This window comes from Pseudopodoces humilis, chromosome 6 (assembly GCF_049639895.1).
Source record: "Pseudopodoces humilis isolate 2021_Gansu_Grassland_sample_001 chromosome 6, ASM4963989v1, whole genome shotgun sequence".
Taxonomy (NCBI): Eukaryota; Metazoa; Chordata; class Aves; order Passeriformes; family Paridae; genus Pseudopodoces; species Pseudopodoces humilis.
This window is the reverse complement of record NC_142205.1, coordinates 37,962,149-37,984,951: the sequence shown is the minus strand read 5'-3', so window position 1 is coordinate 37,984,951 and position 22,803 is coordinate 37,962,149. Positions and strand designations below refer to the sequence as shown.

Sequence of the window (22,803 nt, the reverse complement as noted above, 5' to 3'; positions counted from 1 at the left end):
ACCAAACATTTTAAACTCTGTATAAATTAAACTTAACAAAATACAGTGGGTATACTGTCAAATCCAGCAGTTCCATCCCACTTGATAAAAGATCACTGCAGTAATCTATAACAATTTTAACTACTGAGAAAATGTAAATCTTGTACAGTTGTCAAAGCCAGACAGTAAGAAGTTAAAAATGATCAAGCATCAAATATGTCTTTGCAGGTACAGAATGCTTGTCGGGTTTTTAGCCCAAAAGAAAAGGAAAAAAAAAAGTAGTTGCAGCCTAAATCATATTTGACTGATTATGTTTTATTAGCAAAAATATTGTTACAAAAATTTGTGCTTCCAAAGAGAAAGACAGAAATTAGCAGACTGTAGAAGTACAAAATAGAACTGTATTTCTGTACCAATACTTAACCATTCCTTTACTCTGGTGCTGAACAGATTAACAATCTACAAATCAGTTTACGTGATTTGCCTTTTTAATTACTATATTTTTGAAGTAATAAAATACACACAGGTGTATCTTTTTTAATCACACACGAAGTAAGCAGGAATTACAATTATGATAGTATTTTTCATATATTCCTCCTAATAGTCACTATGATGTTATTCCTTCAGTGGTGCTCTGAACAGGTTTAAACCAGCTGTAAGGCAATGCTGTTCCAGGAGTCACACCACAGAGGCAAAACTTAAAATTCTTGAAAAAACATCAAAGTGATAGATTTTCTTTCAATGTCTACTAAATCAGCAATGTTCATCCACAATGAGCCCATGCAGAAAATTGGGTTGTTATTAAAATGGTGAAAAATTAGAATATCTAGAACATAAAGCTATTAGAAAAAAAGAGAAGTCATCCTGAGCGAGATAAATATCCACTCCAAGACAAAGCATCCTGCATTTTGCTTAAGGAACAATGTACAAGTGGGGCTTGTATAAATTACACGTTCTCAAGTTGGCCTCAAACCATCCAGAAGATAAATCAATTCTTGTTCATCTCTATAATGCAGACAACTTCACAGATCCTGAATATAATATCCCTCAGGCATTGCTAGAATTCTTGCTGACTTACTTCTGTCTACAAAGCAACTCCATACCTTTCTTGTTACCCTTCTGTGAATCTTTTCCAAGTCTGTTTTCTTGGCAAATAGAATTGTGCAGAGCATTCAAGACGAGCAGCATTATGGATCTATACACAACACAGCGCTTTTTTGCTCTGTATTCTCCCCAATATGCCTACCCCTCTATTATCTTTGTAGGCTGTGTCTGGTTTTGTTCTTTTTAATTGTATATGACTTGAATAGTTAGCATAAAATTTTCTATCTTAGATACAAAACATAAATACCCATAAACCATATATAGCTATACTGATTTTCCCTAAGGAATTCATCTTTCCCATCAGCTGCTACTTAAATAAAATCCACTATTGGGTATGTTCAATAAAACCCCTATGTGCCTCTACAAACAATTAAAATTGTTAATCAGTTGTCAGATTAAGTAAAGAAATTGCTTCAATAAATTATAGCTTCACGATTTTACAAATATTCCTGAAGCTGTTTAACCTTCTGCATAAGAACCTGGCTTCCTCTTACATTCAGACCTTTCCTGATCTTCAGTCGGTAAGTTTGATTATAATAATGTTCAATATCCTCTGCAGAATGTAATCAAGATCATTATATAATGTACAAAGCCTCATTTTGTAACTTTAACATAAAAACAGAATGAAGGCATACACATTTTACAGTGAAGGCTGGATAGCATCACAGAATCCCTAGGTAAAGTATCCTTTAACAATCTATAAATGCAAGTCAATGTCTCAGGATCTCAGGACCGAGCCTAAGTCTTCTGAATTTCCTTGCCTTTGTCCTGAGCATGTTAAAGGACAAGTTGTAAAAGTACACAGAATAAAGTCACAGATTTGTAACAGTAACCATATAAGTTTTTCAATGTTTTCCAGCTAAAGATAGTCATACATTTTAAACAGGAAATTCATCCTTACTGCTCTACTTGAAACTATGTGAAATGTCAGGATTTCTTTCAAGTGTCTCTTTGAAAGACACAAAGCACTTCTAATAGCCATGGATGATGGATTTCAATGAGTTTAATATCCATGCCTTAAAATTATGCATGTTTAAGCATTACATCCATTCAGGGTCATAGTGATGAAGTGTTTCTAAGAACTTAAGCTCATGCTACAATTAAATATGTACTTTGAGACTAGTATTTTTATGGTTTTTTTCCTGAAAAGGTCTTACTACAAAAAAAAAAATAAAAATCTATGTTGTCTGAAAATCTGACAACCCTACAAAAAGAACCAGAACAGCAGCTTGATCAGCAAAGATATTAAAAAATAGGAAAAAAATATATTCTGCCTTGAACATTTTTATTGCTTCTGGCCTTCAATATTCTTCCATATATTTAACAATGTATTCTCACATTGTTAAAAAGGAGTTATTATGTAAGTTTTAAAAAAACACACATTTAAATATGGTGAGAAAAAAAAAAGCTCCATGAAAAAAAAATAATCAAACAACAAAAAGCTGAGCCCATACATGGCAATGTAGTTATGCAGCAGAAGTTTTCACCTTTAGACACAGAGCCACTGCTCTTCTTACTGTTCTTACTGCTTTTCTTTCCACTGTAGCACATTTGCTACATTATTCAACCAATCTCTCCTCTGCAACATTTTCTGTAGATGCTGCCATCACTTGAACAGAAATTTGTATTCTAAAGAACACAGTAATACATGGTTCATGAGTGACTCAGAGAACAGCAGGTGTCTATGGGCAAGGAAGGATGTTTCCTCACAAATATTTTCAGACCAAGGTTGACCTGAAAAACTGGATAAAGAAAACTCATCCCTTGTTTTGTATCCTAGTATGGCCTATACAATGAAAGCTAATATATTAAAATAAAAGCTGATTTGTAACAGAGAATCCATTAAAACTGAAGCAGTTTTCTAAACTTATAATTATCTTTATATTTTATTGAAAAACAATTTCACCGCTGCAGCACAGGGACACTGTTATTTATGTGACTTTCAAACTACCAACTTTAGAAGAAGTCTAATTGTCAACTGCACAATGTCAGGCTTCATTTATAATAACTTTTCAAGAAACAATACTTTCTAACAGTTAGCAAAGCAGGAAAGACAAAATTTCCTGAACACTGTTCAACAGTGTTCAACAGCAAACTTAATTCTGCCTATACAAAATTCCACTCAGATTTTATATGACTTACCATAATGCAAAAAATAAATTTTACTGCTGGCCTCACTATTGCTATAGAGGGGTTGGTTTGTTTTTAATAAAGAAGAGTTACATACTTCAGTATGTAGAAGGACACGGAATTGCATTTGACAGTTTTAGAAGCAAAGGTTTTTCTGGCTGCACATGCTCCCCAAAAACTTAAAACCTACAGTATTTGATTCAGATTTTTTCCTCACTGCCATTAGCTGTTTTCCTATTGAGTATTTCACTCTTTATAATTTCAAGGAGTTCTCAATGGGCTTTCCATTGCAATTCTTCTATCTGCATCTCAAGTACACACATCTGCTTCTCATCTGATACGACAGCTCTTTACCTCTTTTAGGCTAGGTCTTTGCTATTTGGTAGCTATGCTATTTTCAGACTCCACTTCAACAAGCCAACTCAGTTCAGCCAACTGTCCCACATCGCAGCTCTCCTTTTGTCTCAAGCTCACTTCTGCAGAAAACTTGAGCTCACCAAGTATCTCCCCCCCCTCACATCTTTGCACCCATCCAATAGAGGATTTCTTCTGCCCTAAACCTCCCCAGAGAGTCTAACATATATTTGTATCCCACATCTCACTGAAAGAGCTGGGGTAGGGTTGTTAACTGATACTTCTGCATCAACCTCTTTCCAGTGCTGGAAAAAGCAAGCACAAAATGTGTGCAGAAATGTTTATTCTGCTTGTATTTTGCTCCAAGACCTCCAGTCTAATGTCAGTAAGATTGTGATTATCCTACAAAGCCTTAAATTGCTGGTCACATGGAGAACTGTTACAGGAATAAAAGGATGAGACAACAAAAATGCTGCCATCATATGAAAAATCCACTAGTCCTAAATACTGTAGTTTCCTTAAATAAGAGAGGGCCTCAGACAGCATGCACAGAGTAATTAACACACACACACATCTAATGAGAGCACTATCCCAAAACGTAAACCATAACTGAGGAACCAAAAGTTGCACCAGGAAAGCACATTATGTTTATGTACTGGAAAATTCCTCAACCTGAAACCTGAACCAGTCTGGAATTCTCATCCAGGATGCAGACATGCTGTTCAGCAGCATGTGGATACTCACTTGCCTATCAGATGCTGGTTTTCATCTTTGCTGACATGCAGAGACATCTGATCTATGTGAGCCGTGTGAGCACTCTGCTGTACAAATGAGGAGTGTTAGCTTAGCTAAAGGCAGGATAGTGCACACATGAGAATAAGGCAGATACTACAATCCCCAGAACCCTATTAACTATCACAGCATCTCACATATCTCAGAACATCTGTGAAGGCAAGAAGCCAGGATGAACCATGTGATCCTTAGAACATTTTTTGCTAATTGTCCCAGGTGCATTCAATAGGTTGTGCTTGATCTGTCAGACCTTATGTGATATCATATAGAGCTACAGGTCTGCAGTAGAGCCAGGAACAGAACTAGTTCCAGGAAAGCACGGACTGCTGTATCTAGCACATTTTTTTGGTTCAATACTTTCTTCTCAACAGGATCTCCTTTTTCTCACCAGCTGAATTACCTGTTATGCTTCCCATAAAACCACATTTAATAACTGCACAGAGCAGGAATCCTTCTGAATCAGTTTTAAAAAAAAAATCACATTTATTACACTTAGGAAATTAGAAGAAAACAAGTCCAGAAGATATTTACAGGCTAGAAAAATGGTGACTTCTGCAAGCTTTGACTGCAGATTAAGACTCCCATTAAAAACAATCAGTTTAGCCAAAAACACCAGGAGTTCCGTGCTAAAAGAGCTCAGATACAGATAAAGGCAGTGGCCCTTCACATCAGTACTTATGAGAATCAAGGAGTCAAGATAACAATCAGTTTAGTAGCTCAAAGAACCAACATGAGAAAAACACTAAAATAATGAACCACCCCAGAGGTGATATAAGCATTGTTCCTCTGGCAGATAAAGACATAATCACCTGCAGGCAAGATAGACCCTTGCTCCAGAATTGCTCTGCCGCTTGTCTGGCACCCAGCCTCCATGAGCAGGGTGCAGCCTGACAGGTGAAAGGACACTGGCTTGCTGTTCAGTGCCAGCCTCCAGGGAGGCTGATGTCAGCTTCCTCCACAGCTCCAGCTCCAGTGCCACCCCTGAGGCCTGTATTCATGGGGCTGGCAAAGCACAATTAGAATCAATAGCTGCTTCCAGTGACTCTGGCACTCAGCTCCTCGCATTTAATGTTCATCCCGCTGCCTTCCTTTGCCTCGTGTTTCTAGTACCATTGATAAAGCTGGGCTAGGAGCCACCACTTTTCAGCCCTCTCTGTTGCACAGCTCCCATTCAGTAAGATTTCTGTGGATGCTATTTTGTACAAGCAGAGTTACTAACAGCAAGTTTGAATAGCACAGTATTTGAAATCACTTGTCAACAAAAATACCAAAATGCTCACTAAAGCATATATTCAGAAATATGAAGAAAACAATGAAAAACATTTTGAAAAGAAAGGAATTAATATCAAAGCACAAACACTATAACCTTCTAAGCTTATAGTAAAATTTAAAACATTGTTTCTTTAAAAGTGCATTTCATATTTCTTGTCATGAATAAAAGAAATAATGAACCATCTTTTCACTACAAATTCAGAAAGTTCTGGTCATGTTCCTCCTATTATACTTTCAAGATTCAACTTGTGAAGTTTTGCTAGACAAGAGGAGGGGGGAAAAATGAGAATAGATTATACAGATGAGGTAAAAGACTATCTGTGGGACTTTCAAATGCCTACTCAGGCATTTCATATGCCTGTTCCTGTTCCATTTCCTCAGGTGTCACTTCACTAATGCACCAGCAGCTCAAGGCAACAAGAGTAAAAATTACTCCCTGATCCTCTGCATACAGTTCCAGAGACAGCCAAGCACCAGACCATGCAGGGAGCTCACATCACCTGTCTGGGGCTGGAAGGAATTTACCTAAGTATGTTGAAAAAGAATGACAATATGATTGTGAGGCTATGGTTTGTGTCTATTAAAAAAAAAAAAAAGATGAACTGTATAAAGGAGATACCTGGAAATTGGAATAAACAGCTAACATCTTAAAAAATAGAAGCTAAGAAAGAAATATTCAGTGCAGAGACACACCAAAGGTGCTTGACCAACCAGAGAGCCTTGTACAATGAAGTAGCAGTTTTGTGCACAAGGAGACAATGGTGGGTGTGCTGCACCTTCTGTATCAAATGCTGCACTATTCCACATAGTGGAAATGACAGGAGCTCACATAATTCGGCTTTTCAAACTCTTCTCTCTCCCTCCCCCCACCTTTTCTGTATAATGCAGCAATAAAAACTTGCATCATCTTCAGACAAAAGTACTGTAAGATGTGAAGGACACACAGAGGGCACAAGGACACTAACAGTCTGGGCTTTAAAGGTCTATTAAATGTCTAAGAAAGGATTTGTAAAGACCTTGGCTCTTACACAGTTTTTGGGAATCATTTTTCAACCATATCTGACCACAGCAACAGAAGGAAAAAATGCTACTCATCAATTTTCATTCAGGAAGGTGAAAATTTGTCTTTTTAGCATGTCAGGGACAAAAACCAGGAATCACTTACAAAACAGACACTATACCACTGTTGGCATTGCTTTTGTTTGTTTGTTTTTCAGCCTAGAGAAAATCAATGACAAAGATAATCATGAGATCTACCATATCATGCCAGTTGCATGACAGAATTTTGGTATGTTTCCCCCAGCAGAGGAGAAAAAAAGCCTCTCACACTAATGCTCAGAACAATGTTCTAGTCTACCTCTCATTGCCATGGAGACAAAGAACACCCTAGAGTGTGAAAACAGTCCAAAATGGAAGAAATTTAGGAATACAAAATATGAGAGAGGAATTACAGTGTCACTGTCATTACAAAGCAAATAAGAACAGATGTGTCAAGAGAAAATGGGATGGAAGGAAAAACACATGTACACAACATGCTTGCGACTTAACAGAGGGGAAGTACTTAAAATTACCGGTCACAGTTCAAGAGTGCTACACAGACATTAAGAAAATAATTGCTATCTAAAATTAAGGAATTTAAATAAGATGTCATGCAGTTTAATGTCAACAAGAGAACAAGTATATAGACAAGAGAAAATAAGGTGGGTAAGAAAAAAAAAACTATTAACTCAGTATCCCTTTTGAATGCAAGTATACAAAGAAATTCCCACACTTTTTGCCAACATTAGAAAATTACAAATTTAGCAAACTGAAGAACAAGACAGAAGAAGCACATACAGATTTCAGGGTAATAGATTATTTAGTACAGTAATGGTATCATCATGTGATTTGGGCAAATACATACTTCAGCAAGCAATGTATTTCTGAATTGGGCAGAATTATTAGATAGATTTGCAAAAGATCAGCTGTCTCACTGAAAAGAAACAGTTACTCTACAGATGAAAAGGATTTCACTGAACAAATGAACCAAGTCCAGGTTAATTTTGTAAAAAATATTTGCAAACCAAATGTCCCATGTGCTTACGAAGAAATTTAGGCTTTAGTTTATCTCCTTAAGATACATACTTCACAGTACAACTTCTTTTCAAAATCATTCCAGTCTTTGTAGGAAGAAATTATAAGATTTGTCCTCATTCAACCTATATTTAAAGTGAAATTTAAGTCTAAAATTTACAATATTGCTATATTACTTACCTATTCTGAACTTTGTCTAATTAGAAACTTAATTTCCAAGAAAAGCTCTGTTTATATTAGTGGAGATTAATATAAACACTACAATATTTCTCAGATAAATCAAGAGAGGCTGCTGTCTGAAGGAGCTGTCTAATGTTCCAATATTTCAAATACTAGTTCTAGCATGTCCACAATTTAACTGTTTTTTCCTCATTCCTTAAGAGACACCTGGCTTGTGACATTTTTATTATTGTATCTGCTAATAATAAATAGCAAAAATGTTGACAACACTGTACAGTCCAATTACTTCCTCCCTTGACAAAAGCTATGCTAAGGTAATGCAAGAGAGTTGCAAGAGTTTCAAGTAAAATGCATGATGGTGATACCAAGTGGATAAATAATACAAGAAGCTTAGGCTGAATCCTACTGTCAGTGAAGCTTAAGAATCCCAAATAAAAGTAAAGTAATTTTTAGGAAATAACTGATGTTTTGTCTCCAGCTGCTATGCCTGTGTTACAGAGAGTTAAGGCTGTTTTGATATCTTAACCATTTGTGGTGAAAAACATGTAAGAAACTCCACTCCCACATGAAGTAAATACTACTTAGGATACTCTATCCTAGGTAGTAAACATGCATTAAAACTATTTTAATATATATTAACTTTCCTAAAATACCAAGAAAATCAGGATACGTTACAGAGAAACGTTGAGTTAAAATACCCTACTTACCATGCATCTACAGAGACCATAAAAGTTGAGGAATTGTGGCCTTCCGCTGTCTTTCAAACTGCAGCTGTAGACTTACTGACTGCAAGAGCAGCAGCAGCAAGAAAGGGTTCAGAGTGGTTCAGCTTCCCCTATTAATACTCCCAGATACAGCAAGATATCTGTGTATGGGACACAATTGCTTTGCCCTCCTGAGCCTTCATTTTTCAGAAACTGATCTAGCCCTAGTTTTAGTCCAAAAGTTTGGGAATAGTTCTAACCAAGCTTCTCAAAGTCAGCTCCTACAGTGCTCTTCTCTTAGGGATGTAAATTTACCAGGCATCATCTGCTTATTTACACATATCATACCTCAGCAAGCATGGAAAAGAAAATGAGGGTTCCTCCACCTCCTAAACACAGTAGAGATACTACCCTTAATGTCATCTTTAACATCTTTATTGAGCAGAGGTGACAATATGTGCAAACCCACACTTTGGCACCATGTGTTTTCTATGACTGTTTTTAATCATTAAATGTTATCTGTCAAATCTGCTGCATCAGAATAGTCTTCTTCAGGGAAATTACTGAAGAATGACTCTCCTCCAAAATGGCTATCTTCCATTGGTTCCAAAGGAAATAAAGCCATTAGTTGTTCTTAAGAGCAAAGACTGGCTTCATTCTCGTTGTGAATAACAGCAGCTATTAAAAAAAAAAACTTTTCAGTATGCAGGGCTCCATAAGACAACATTATTTCTCAGACACTAAAGCAGTAACTTTTACTGATGAAGCCTAAAGAATAAATAAAAGCATTAAAAAGATCAGGAAAGGATCTACAGGGTTTTTAAGCACAAGTGGAAATTTAGAAATACAGGCATTATTCTTTTAATAAATTCACACAGGATAATGAACAAGTATATCATCAAGTGCTAAATTTCTTGAAGGAATTATTCTTACATGCAACATAAATTTATCTCAGAGTAATGGACTCATTTCTAGTAGATCTGAGTGGCTGCATTATTCTGAAATATGTTTTCATATGCACTGTAGTATGAAGTTCCTGCTTTATACGAAAACCTCCAATCAACCTCAGCATGATGTGCTGTAAGATGCCCTGCAATGCATCGTGTAGAGAAGAGCAAAACAAAGATCAAGAAGCAGCCCATTCCTAAATGGTTTCCAGAACACTGGTATAGATCCTCTGATAGCAGACATCCTGAACATGAAACAGAACAGGACAAAGTTTTATGGTAAGAAATATCAGCAAAGACCAAGCACGAGTAAGGAAAGTCTCATTACCTGCGTTTGGAACTGATGAAGGAAAAACTACCCTAAATTTAGAAACTTTTGAAAGGAAAAAAAGTCTATTTGCTGGTATCTCTGCTGCTGCAGAAATATTTTCAGACAAGATAAATAAATGTTTGAATGCTATCTCCCTTTCACTGATTCAATTAAAGGACTAGTTTATCCACATTAAAATTAAAAAGTTATGTTTATCAGAATGTCTAGATCTTAACTGCAAACTGCCAATACCAAATATCTTTGAACTGTTACAACAAAATAGCATGACCAAGACAATTATTTAACAAAGAAATTGTATCATGCTACTTTCACAACCTTACTGCACCCCTAGCATCATCCTCCTTTCCCATCTACAAGAGCATTCTGTTATCTCAGTCCCTCAGGTCTTATGCCAGGTTATTATGGACTTTAATCTCAAACCTAGCAGATTCAGACCTTGCCAGGATGAGTGACAAAGGATAATCCCACTGGCTGCAGGAAACCCTGCTGATGGTTCAGTACATGACACACCAAGTCTATGTGGAACTCACAGAGGAGCAGTGTATTAGAAAGGACTATGCTGTTGGAAGTATTTTTACTTCTGAGGAACTTAACATTGAAGACTTGACTACTTTACTAGGGGTAAATTCTTAGCAGCTGCAATTACAACTGACACAACTCCTCATACATGCACGCGCACACACCCACCACCCCCGAAAAGGAAGATTAGCCTTTTTGGTATCCAATTAGGAAATTGCATTCTGCACTCTTGAGTTTGCCCTCTGCTTCAAGCAGAGGCTTCAAGTGAGAGTCTTCAATTTGCCTTAAAATAGAATTACGTTGCTGAGCACTAAAAATCTGCTGTATCCTGCCCCAGAATGAGATTAATTTCAATGTTGCCAAATGTTCATCATTTGTACAACATACAGCGCAATTTATTTGGGGATCTTTCCAAATAGAAGGCAATTTGTGAACTTCAGCCTCTTCGAAATCTTTCCTTCACTCTTAGCTTCTGGTTAAGCCCTGATGCAGTGCTGTATATTAAGGATGACAAAACACAGAACTCTCTACTCTTTCTCACAAAAAGTTATTGTCTTTTCCGTTCAGAAACTTTCTGCAGTACTTTAATGAGACTTATTATTGTTGAAAGCCTAAACCGAGGTAAAATGATAGAAGAACAAATTAAATGTTCTTTTTATAGTACCTCTAAGCCCCAGTCTACATTCTTGTAAGAAATTCCATAGCCTTATGCTGTCAAAAAAAAAAAAGAATTCACTGAAAACCACCTCACCTCATTTTCCATTTTACTATACCTAGTTCCTAAGCCTAGATTTCAGGAACATTTCCCCACAGACTTGACCCAAAATCCACATACACCTATTAAGGTTTTTCCAAATATTTTTCTCACCTTAGGACCAGGCCGCACCATTATTTTAATCCCTAGAAGAATTAAAAAAAGGTCACACTTAAATTATGCAGAAAAGAAGACTTTGACATACAACTAAATACAATGATTCATTGAGCATAACCAGCCTGCCTGTTGTTGAGTTTTTCATACTATCCTAAACTCTAACACAAAAAATAATTACTCATCTTTTACTATCTGGAAGAGGGTGGAATTACTTGCCACTACTTGTTGTTTACACAGAGGATCTGTATTCAGAGCTTACTTCTTAAGGAAATACAAAGTAGCATAACCTGCCTTATTAAATAATGCTTCTATCACTCATTAAACACATTCTCTTCTTTCCTTATTACAGTGATGTTGCTATAGAAATTAAGTATTTTTCTAAACACAGTTCATTAAATATGGCATGTCAAATTCAGCAAGGTACTCTATGTGTCTGCCAGTAGCTTTCCTGTCCAAGTGAAGTTTTGCACAGAGGAGACTGATCTAGTAAAAAACAGCTGAGATCTCCCATTTCCACATAGGGAAACAAGATTACAAAGAAAACATCATGGTTAACTATTCTGTTAATTTAATTCCATGCTGATTCTAAAAAAAGTACACTATGTAAGTGGAAGGAGAATCAGAGTTTCAGTCTGCATGTCCTCTTTGCCTGACATTCCTTGAAATGTTGATGTTAATATTTGATTACAGCTTGTTGTGTAAAGAGCACAGGTTTTGCAGCTATCAAGTAGATTGAAAGGGTACAATAACTAAAACCAGAAACACTTTGGTTGTAAAAGCAGCTATACTTACAGAGAACAACAGCTCAATGCAGCAGATACAGTGCTAATGACAATTTAGAATATTGTCTGATCCACCATAAAACTGATCTCTAAAATACTGCATGTATCATTGCCTTCCTCTGTCATGTAAGTTTTGCAATAAAAAAGTTACAAACCAAGAGGAGGGATGAAATCCTTCGCGCCCTTACTGTGTGTTTATCTACAAACTCTGTGTGTCAAATTGTCTTAGTTACAGTGACAAACAAGCAGCAGCAGAATGTCATGGCTGTCAATGGGCTAGTTACAAAAAAAAATGCAACATACCAGATCTTTGCAGTGAATTCAACAACAAGAAGAACTATAGCTAATACTTAAAAATAGATGCCAACTCCCTTCTTCAGTTTATGGAAATGCTTAGTAAAAACACACTTTATATAAAAACTGCAATCATAGCTGAAAAGAAATAAAATGGCCTGAAAGGGCACTTGAGTACATTAACATTTCAGTTCATTTCTTCTCAGTGATACTTTAAAGACAGGTTGAGTTCCCCTCTCAACTAGTCCTATTTTGTCAGGATTAGGTGATAGAAGCAAAAAAAGCAAAATGTTTTCCAGGTCAACAGCTATGACCTACTGCATTGAAATAACAATCTTCCTTCTTAAATACTTGAGAGAACCTGTCTGCTTTGGATTGTGAGGTCAATTGGGAACTGAATCCTTACGCCAAGCCTCTGCATCCGGAGTTCATTTTCCTCTGTGGACCTTGAAATACTATAGGAAAATCATGGTGCCTTTGAAAAAATTACGTTTTGTCCTAAATCCTCTACTAGAGCATTTTCTCTAAGATTTTAGGAGAGATGGTCCAACCACGCTGTTAGATCCAAAAGTAGGTAACACTGCACCAACCTCACTGGCCTGGGATTGTGTTATCTTCCAGCCCTCCCTCTTGTCAATATGGAGTGAAATTTAAAACTATTTAAAAAATAAAGTGTTGCCTCAGCAGCATCAGTGCTACAACATTTAAAAGGCTCAGAGGAGAAGTATGTCTCTAAGCTGCCCTGCTGAGCAATTCTAACAAAACCTGCAGATAAAAGAAAGGAGGTATAATTAGTCTACTCTTTGCTGTTAGGATCAACACAGAAACAGATGCATTTACTCTAATGAGATAGGGAAATTACTGCACCCAAACCAGACAAATGGAGACAGTAAGACAACCACAACAAAAAAGTAGACTACCTTTCTAAGATATAAAAAAATGTGTCCATCCTCCATTCTATATGCTTTTTAACTAGACTAGAAAGCAAGTTTCCTAGTCTGGTAGTGGCACTTAGCAACAATTTCTAAATTTGTAAACCAGTGCACAGAGCTATGTGTTTGTGGCAAGGTACACATAAATACACATAATTTTTCTCAAACATATTCTGCAATTTAACTTCTGTAATTATGTATAATTTGTGTTACATCTAGAAAGAAAATTACTTATTTATTGTATCATTCTCCCTCAAGTATTTCCTGTACCCTGCTAAATAAATAAGCTAGAAAATAATGGATAGTTGTACATTCTGACTCAGAAAAGAAGTGAACATCTTGTAAACTTCCTCAACAGAACAGTACCAGATGTAATATTTAAAGCTTGCAATTTACATTCACAAATTACACAAAATACTATCAAAAACTGTTTAGTGAACAAGGTTTTAATAACTTCTTTGTATTTCTGAAGCATAGCGAAGTCTCTTATTTAATATTAATTTTCCACATAATCATAAAATAAGTCTAGGTTGTGAAACACATTTGGAAATCATCCAGTCATAACCATTGCTTAGCATGTCCAATTACAAAAGGTTGCACAGTCATGCCCAGTCAAACATTACGTACCTCTAGGAACAGAGATTCCAACTCCTGCTCTGGGCAACCCATTCCACTGTTTGTCTACTCTCACAAGAAACTGTTTTTATTTCACTTAATTAAGGTTTTCATGTTGTAACATGTATTTTACCTCCAACCCCATCCCTGCCTATCAGTAAAGACAACAGCCTGGCTCTACCTTCTCTAAACTACCACAAAGGGCAGTTGAAAATAGAATAAAATCTGCCTTAGTCTTCACTACTTAAGATTATTTTCTTATCCTCCTCTCATGCAAACACTTTTCAAGGATGTTCTAAACATTTCTTGAGAGCCAACAGGCAAAATCAATTAAGTCCATGCTTTCTTATTCTAATGCACTAGATACTCAGTATTAAAACAGATATCCAAGTCTGGGATTTAAAAAATATCTGTAGCACATAAATGAGGATCACAACCTAAAAAAATCCCTTTTTTACCCTCTCTATATAGCTAAAAAACAAAACAAAACAAACAAAACAAAAAAAACCAAAACACAACTCCCCACAAAAAAAAAATCCAAAAAACCACAAAACAAACAACTCACAGATCTATTTTCTGCTGTGAGGCCCTAGAATATAGTCAAGTCAGCTCTTCTTCTACAGCATAGATTGAATACTGGAACTGAGTGTATGAATATCTTGCCAATTTCTGAGTTGTTACAGTGTATTAGCATCGACAGACCTTATTTTCAGTCACACACATTTTCAAGATTACAGCTCAACAATTCTTTCTAATAAAGTATTTCATGCATGATGTTTTGTATAATAGCTGACATGCTTAGATAATATTAAAATGACCTATGAAAGAACAGAAGCACAACAGTATCTGCAGTAACAAGACTAGGGTTAATGGATTTAAACTGATAAGAGCACAAAAATACAGGCTAGATATACGGAAGAAATTTATTTGGATGAGGATAGTGAGAAACTGGAACAGGTGGCCCAGAGAGCTGGCAGATGCCCTGTCTGAAAACATTCAAAGCCAGGTTAGATGGGACTCTGAGCAAATTGGTCTAGCTGAAGACATCCCTGCTTATGGCAGGAGGTTCAGACTGAAGACCTATAAAAGGTCTCTTTAAACCTAAATCTAAACTATTCTATGAGTTTATGAAATACACAGAGACTTGTTTTTATTGAAAGAGCTATATACTACTAAATAATATACTATACTTAAATATGGTAATACTTAATCACAAGACCAAAACACCAAGAACTGTTCAACAACGCCAGCCGTATCTTTATTTCAAATCTCTACTCAATACATGGCAGGGTTTTGATTGCCTTTTATGATGAAATCTATTCAGTAAAGAAAAGCATGTATTTCCATGTTCTTTCTGGCTTGACAGTACTGCTTGTAGCTACATCAGGATCAATGGCTGCACTTGTTTGCAAGCTTAAGCTCTCTTGTCACCTTCCAGATCCCAATTCTGTGCATTCTCTAAAAGTGGCAAACAACACATTTGAACTTAATCATAAATCCTGTTGAAGAGACTCCCACACTGTTAAAACTCCTTTGGCTTCCTACCCCAAGTCCCTTTATGCTAAGTTATCTTTAAGTTTTCAACACAGAGAATGAAAAATATTTGCTTTGCTTTACAGTGAAGGAGGAAATATAAATAATACTGACCTTTCAATCTGGATGCATATCTGCATGCAGATTTACTGCCTGAAGAGCTTTGTCTGATATTAAGAAATTTTTTATCTCAGAGCTAGAGTTCAGATTTTAAAGCACTTACTGGGGCAAAGTGCTTTTCAATACCTGTCCTCCCACTACACATATCATTAGCCTCACTGCAGCTTTCCTACCTACAGAGAAATATTAAGACTACTCCTGGAATTTTACAGACATCTGAACATGGACAAGCACTTTCCACAGTTCTCAGACATAGAAGTCAAATTCAAAGAATTCCACTGTATATTATTGCCATCATCAAGAAAGAAACCATCACTAAAACACTGAAGTACTTACATTATAAATAAGCAACACATTTTTGGAATAAAATATCAATTTTATAATAGTATGCTTTGTTTTGGTTTTCACTAGAAAGTAGAGACTGTGTCTCAAGTGGCTAGTAAAAACTACTAATTTACTAAACAGTCTGATGGCTTACTATGTACATGCACACAAATCCAAGAAATTCCTCTTATCTACCTGCTATCAAATACCAAGCCAGTTATTTTCCAGAAGTGTACTGAAAGCACATAAATCCTGTTTCAGAACTGCATACCAAAGTCCATACACGTATTCATTACACTTAAACAAATAAGCATCTCTTTGAAACTCTGTGTTTAATTCCACAGTAAAATGTGACAATTTAGACAGTTTTGTTAGGAGGTACACAGATACACACATACACGTATAAGCAACGTTACTAACAGGAATATGTACCTCTACGTAGATCATGTTACATTTTTTTAAATAATCCACATTTTAGTTTGTAAACATATTTATCTAGATTTTTCTTTTTCCTAAAAATTGAGGAATATGAAAATGAAGCAGAATAAACAAGTTAAGGCACCCACTTAAGCAACTGCTCACATTAAACTACTAAACACAGAAACAGAATTGTCACAAGAAATACATGAAGAAAAAACTCAATCTTTAAGTCTACAAGAAGGAAACACTGAACAGAATCCAAAAGCCTATTTTCTGACTCTTTACAAACAAAAAACAATTTAGGACAATATAAAACAACTTGAAGATTTGGATCATTTATTTTTTCATATATGTGTTTGTACATGTAGCACATACTTGCACTGCTGTCACTTAAGTTGCAATATAATTTTACCAAAAAGCTTTGTGCTAGGCTGGTATCTGGGACAAATCAAAATGCCTTAAAAAGCATAACAGAAGCAAAAAGCCCAGGTAAACAAGAACAAAAAAAGACACACTCAAAAACTACCAAACACAAAAACACAGAAGACATTCTAGAGTTTATCAACAGCCTACTTTAAGATATGAACTTGAAAATAATGACTAACAACTTCGTCTGTTAATTCAGGGAACTATAAGTATCTGCATTTTACAGGATCAGAGAAAGAGAAGTTCAAGTTGGCATGAACAGGAACAGTATATGGAAAACTGAGCACCAAGTTAAAAAAAAAGTTGACATTATTAGAAACACCTGGTGAAACAAAATTTGGACAGATGTGCCAAAGTCACCAGCTGCATATAATCACTGCAAAGAACACTTAAATCCAGAAGTACTAGCAGAGTTAGGCATATCTCTGGGTGAAAATACTCAGCTACACTAAACAAGATTTAAATAAACAGCAGTATCAATCCTTGCACTCCAAGCAGTCAAACTAACATTGCTAAGGATGCTACTAATATACAGCTCACTGTAAAATCCCTTTATATATCATAAAAAGTTCCTGCCACACTAGCCAGTCATATCCTTGTTAAATACATGTATTTTTTGTTCAGTTTCAATAAGAAAGATTGATTTTCCATATTTCTTTTATGTCAATATATAATTCAATACATGTAAGAAGATATTCTGTTTTAGTTTCACCACTTAAAACAACAAAAAGTAAGGAGATTTATTTTTTTCATCAGCTTTTTCCAAACCCTAAGCACTTCAACATGTTACTGCTATTTATGACTTCATAATTTTCAGCACTCAATTTAGGGTTGTTTTTTTGTTTTTTTTTCTTCCCCGAACTTAGGGCACTTCATAAACAACATGGATGGCATTACTCAATTTTGAAAGAAAATATGACTTTATAAACATGATGCCGTTTATTTACATGGTGTTATGGGGCATTATCTTTGCTCATACCATAAAAATGCATACTGAAAACTCCACTGATCTGACTCAGATCTGCTTTATTCTTGCCTTCCCAGAGAAGGATCAGAATAATTCAATGGCAATATTTCTACAATTAAACTTGATGATCTTAAGGATCTTTTCCAACATTTTCCTCTCCCAGATTCTAAATCAGCCACTGACCCATATTAAATACTCCACACCCACACCATCTCCATTATAAGCATCTCCATTTAAACATCAGCTCTCTTACATATGCCACCATGAAGATATAAATCAACATGACAAAATAATACAAGATTTGCAGCCTATTATTTCCACAAAACAGTCCAAGAGCATTTTAGGAAGAAAGGAGAAATTATGGCCACACATGGCCCAAGCTCATTCAACTAAAAGGAACAAAGAAAATCAAAAGGGGGAAGAAAATTAATTTTAAAAATGGTATCACTGAAATTGCTCCAAAACAAAGCAATTTTACACTTCACGTGTTCAGCTCCTTGTTGCCAGCCGACTTCTCTTCTGTCAATTCAGCTTACCGTCGATATGAAAGTTTCAAGCATCTTAGGGTTTGGATGAAATTTCTGTTGAATATTTTGTACAAAATGTGCATGCTTTGACTGACAAAGCCAATTACTTATTCTATCTATTTCCAACAAGTACACCAGGAAGAAATTAATTCTTTAAGCAACTTATATAATTTATGCCAAGTACCAGTCCTTCCATCCCTCTGCAATGAGCTTCAATGCTCATTGCTCAGGCTGAGTTTCTGACAGTGCACAACACATCCTAGAAGACTCTTCCCCCAGGTTATTTCTGTTTTGGTCTTTCTTTAATATCTTGTAAAATAAATAACAGCAACAGAATTTTAACAGCGCTGCTGCTTGCCTTTCTAAAATGGAATACCCACTATCTGGCCATACATACCAGAAAAGAAGATAATCATCTACGGAAACCAGGAAAAATAAGTACTGCAAAAACAGTTTAAAACCTCATTTAGTGAAATCAAAAAATAACCACATGTCAAGCCCTACTTGTGCCCTATTATGAAATTCCTGAAAGATACTGAGATCTCAAAGATAAGGACAAAGTAATCTGCAATCAGAGAACAAGTCCTCCTTATCTATACCAATCATCAGCTGGCAGTTTTGTCAGCAGCTCCTCAAAGAAAAGTGTTGCAGCAGTGATATTCCATACTTATGGCTCCAGCCTATCTCAATTAATAAAACCTAATACAATAGTTCTATTCATACAATGCACAGTGATAAATATGGAAGACTGGGAGACTATGTTTCAGAAGAGGGCTGAAAAACCCCAGTTAATTAACAGAGGTGCTGGTTGTGCTTACTGATCTGATTTTTTTTTTTTTTTTAATTCAGACAAAAGTAAGAAAACCAGAATGAATTGAAGACAATAAAAAGTAAAGAAAAAATCATGACATGTTTGGGTTTTTCCCTTAGTTTTGTTTCTATTTTTTTTTCCTGAGGTGAATTTTGGTTTTTAGTTGCCATCTTGATTTTCATCCAGTAACAAGGACAATTACATAATGAACTATATATATTTTTGTCTTTAATGCACTGGAAGTAAATCATGTGTCCAAACAGCATGACTGTTATTATAAAATAATACTTTAAGCGATATATTTCAAAAACATGAAATCAAAACCTGTTTTTCAGAGTTCTTTTTGGTCACTAGTATTGGTTTTGGAAGCAGATTAAATAAAAGATTCACCCAGCCTGTATGTTTGCTAGGACTGTCATAAGCTGTGGAAAGTAATTTTTTAAGTTTCCATGTGACCCTAACTGTTCCTCCTGTGAAACTGAAATTCAGTGAAATTGAAACAAATTCAACAAGAAGCACCTCTTTTCTGGTCTCAAAATGTATGGTCACCCACAAGACTGAGAACTCACCTACATTTCCACTACTTATGGTACACAGACTTTTCCATATTCTTTATTAAAACTATTCTACTGTCTGTGGCTTTACATTTCAAGTGAATCCATCTTGTATTCATTCCAGTAGAGTTCCTGTGCATTTAAGTATTTCCATTGACATAAATGGTTCTGGTTTTAGAATGTATGCCACTGTATGTAGGCAACTAGCCCTGCCACATGGAACCATCTACCCCAACTTCCATCTCCAACTGGAACCAAGAACAGACAGCTGCAGTCTGTTATTGAAGAGACAGACTGATCAATAAACAAAAACAGAGGTCTTTAGAGAAAGAAAGCAAAGCAACATCTTTCTCATTACCATTCCTTCTCCCTATCAGAGTCCTCAAATATTAAGTATTTTTTTAAATGAAAATTACTTTTTCATACACTTTATCACTTATTTTGCTCTTTTAATATTTATTCTAATCCTACACTGTATCTTGAGGGATAAGAAGAAGGGAAATGACAATGTACCCCACAGAATTATACAGGAACTTAACCACATCTTCTAATTTGTTTTCTATCATTTTCTAATAGTTGCTAACATATGATTTGACTTTCTTTTTGGTCAGGTGGTTCCTATTAGTAAAGGTGATGTCCCATAACTCGTCATCTGAATTCTGAATGCATACCAACTGGACTACTTACAGAAGAAACACTACTCAAAATTAATTAGAATTTTCCACTATTTTGTGCTCTCTCCTTTATTCCATGGAATTATCCTACAAAGTTACAACCAAGTGAAAAGAGAGAGAAAATGAAAAGAATACTTAAATACAATTCAAACAGTGTTGTACTGTAAAGAACGTTATAAACAAAAGTCAAAAGTCTTAGGTCTCCAGTGTTTTTAGTTTGCTGACAAACAGCAACTAAAAACCAAATTAATCAATAGTGCCACAAGAAACACAGCTAACAATGAAAAAGGATAAAGCCCTCAACATTGCAATTTTAACAGGATCTGTGGCAAAGAACCAGGATACATAGCACCCTTAATACACAAATACCTGGAAAGTATCAATTCTTGAAGCTGTTCAGGCACACAACTCTGCAACATGTTATTAATTACAGCAAAAGTTTCATAGAACAATTTCTCTAACATCAAAGTTTATGTAAAGCAAGAATCTGCCAAGTGCACCAAAAAACAAAAGTCCCCTCCAATACTCATGATGTGCAACAGTAAGTGTGAACATGTGATAGTACCCATGCTGCACAGATATATATCTTACTTTAAAAAAAACCAAACATATTACAACTTAAAGTCTTCATGCATACCTTACCCAACACCATCATTTTAAAACCCCATGAATATATTACGCCAACCATTCTCAAGTCAACAATTTCAAGTATTCAGCACATTTCCATTAAGAAATACCGTATCTCACGGCATTTCTTTGATAGTTGATCTCATTAGGATTCTAAAATGTCTGAGTCATCCTTTGTTTTGTCTGTTTGCCAAATCAAGTACTGACTTTGAATGGGGGAAGGACAATAATAATTTTAAAAGATTAAAACTATAATTAAATTCATCAAAAAACAAGTTTTACACATGTATTTAAATACATACACAGAATTAATAGGTTATCTGCCTTGACTGCAGCTGATGTGGTTAAAAAGATAGAAAACAGACTAAAAGAAGAAAAAAAAAAAAAAAAAAAGGAATGCAAACTGAGTGGGACAGAAGTCTAAGTACTCAACACAGTCTACACCGATGAAGTGCGCAATTGTCCTGAAGAGAGGCATACATGTGGGGGAGTACTTCAGCACTAATTCATCATATAATGCTTCTAAATTAGAAGCAAAATGGGAGTCTGAGAGAAGCAACTACCTCTGACTTCCACAATTTATGAACAATGTATGATTACAGTAGCAAATTTAAGTTTGAAAAGTGCTCTTATAGACAGAATAAAGACAAATTTTCTTAATGTCTTGTCTCTCACAAGAGACAGGCTTCGTATCTGGATAGCAGTGAAAGCAAACATGGGAGAAGCAAGGAGGAGGCAGAACTCCAGCAAGACAGGATGAAAGTACTCAAAGATAGACACCATGCAAATAGGAGCTGGCAGCAGGCTGTACTGAGTCTGGCTGGGATGGAGCTCATCCTCATACAGCAGCATGTACTGCTCCGTTCTCCAGGTCCACATTTGGAAGCTTCAAGTCTGAAGTATCCATGTACTGCTATCAGAGCACATCATCAGCCTGCCCATTTAAAACACAGGTAGTTATTGCACAATATGCATTTTCTTCCAAGCAATACTTACGAAGACGATTTATTTTGTTCAAACCAAAATCATATGTTTCTTTAAAGTATAGACTGCATCTAAATTAAAATATCTGTAATCCCAAATCTAGCATACATCTTAAAGAAAAAACCGATCAGATCACAAATTAACTTCTTCCTGTTTAAAGTCTTTTTTGATGTTACAGCGATATCACACATAGGTCACTATCTACATAGTCTGTATAGTACACAAGCTCAGTTAGCTGGGATGAAGATGATTCATGTATGAAAAAGACTTTGTCTTCTGTATAAAGACATAAAAAAAGGGAGGGGATTTTTTTTAAAGACACCACAATTAAACAGGGGTTTTTTAAGAATAATGACACTTAGAATTGAGAGAAAATCCAGCGATGTCCAGTCTATAACCACATGGTAACTCTGAAATCGAAAGATTGAAATTGCAAGTAGCTATTTGCAGCATTCCAACAGTCAGAGAGAAACTGCCTCTTGCTGCACTTTTAGCAGTGTAAGGTTCAAGTAAAGAATACTCAATGCTTCCTTTAAAGATGACACACCGGCAAGAGACCCACGTAAGCTCTGAAGACCTCAAAGAAACTTCATAATGTTAAAGGTGACACAATTGCCCGACTCTGCTATCAAAGTAAACAAGTTACAGTTTACTTCAATGACTAAACTTCAAGATTACCTCATTCCTTCCTATAAATGCAGTATTCTGGATTTAAATATATACCTACAATGCAAACATTTTTTCACAAGATGATAAAAATGTATCATAATATGATTAACCTGAAAACATACATATGCTCACTGAAGAGTGGCAAAGCTCTGGCACGTGCCTACACATTCCATTTTGCCATCACCATCTGCCAAATTGTATCTACATTTTAGATCATTATCTACAAAACAGTTCCGTAACATCAGCTTCAGTTATGTCCACACTAAACCTAAACAAGATATAAATCCA

The 22,803-nt window shown here is 35.7% G+C and overlaps 1 protein-coding gene across 1 annotated transcript in view; it reads right to left on the bottom strand.

Moving 5' to 3' along the window:
• Positions 1-22,803, bottom strand: part of SPOCK3 (SPARC (osteonectin), cwcv and kazal like domains proteoglycan 3) — a 163,110-nt gene that overhangs the window by 104,458 nt on the left and 35,849 nt on the right. The gene's annotated exons all lie outside the window — the stretch shown is intronic.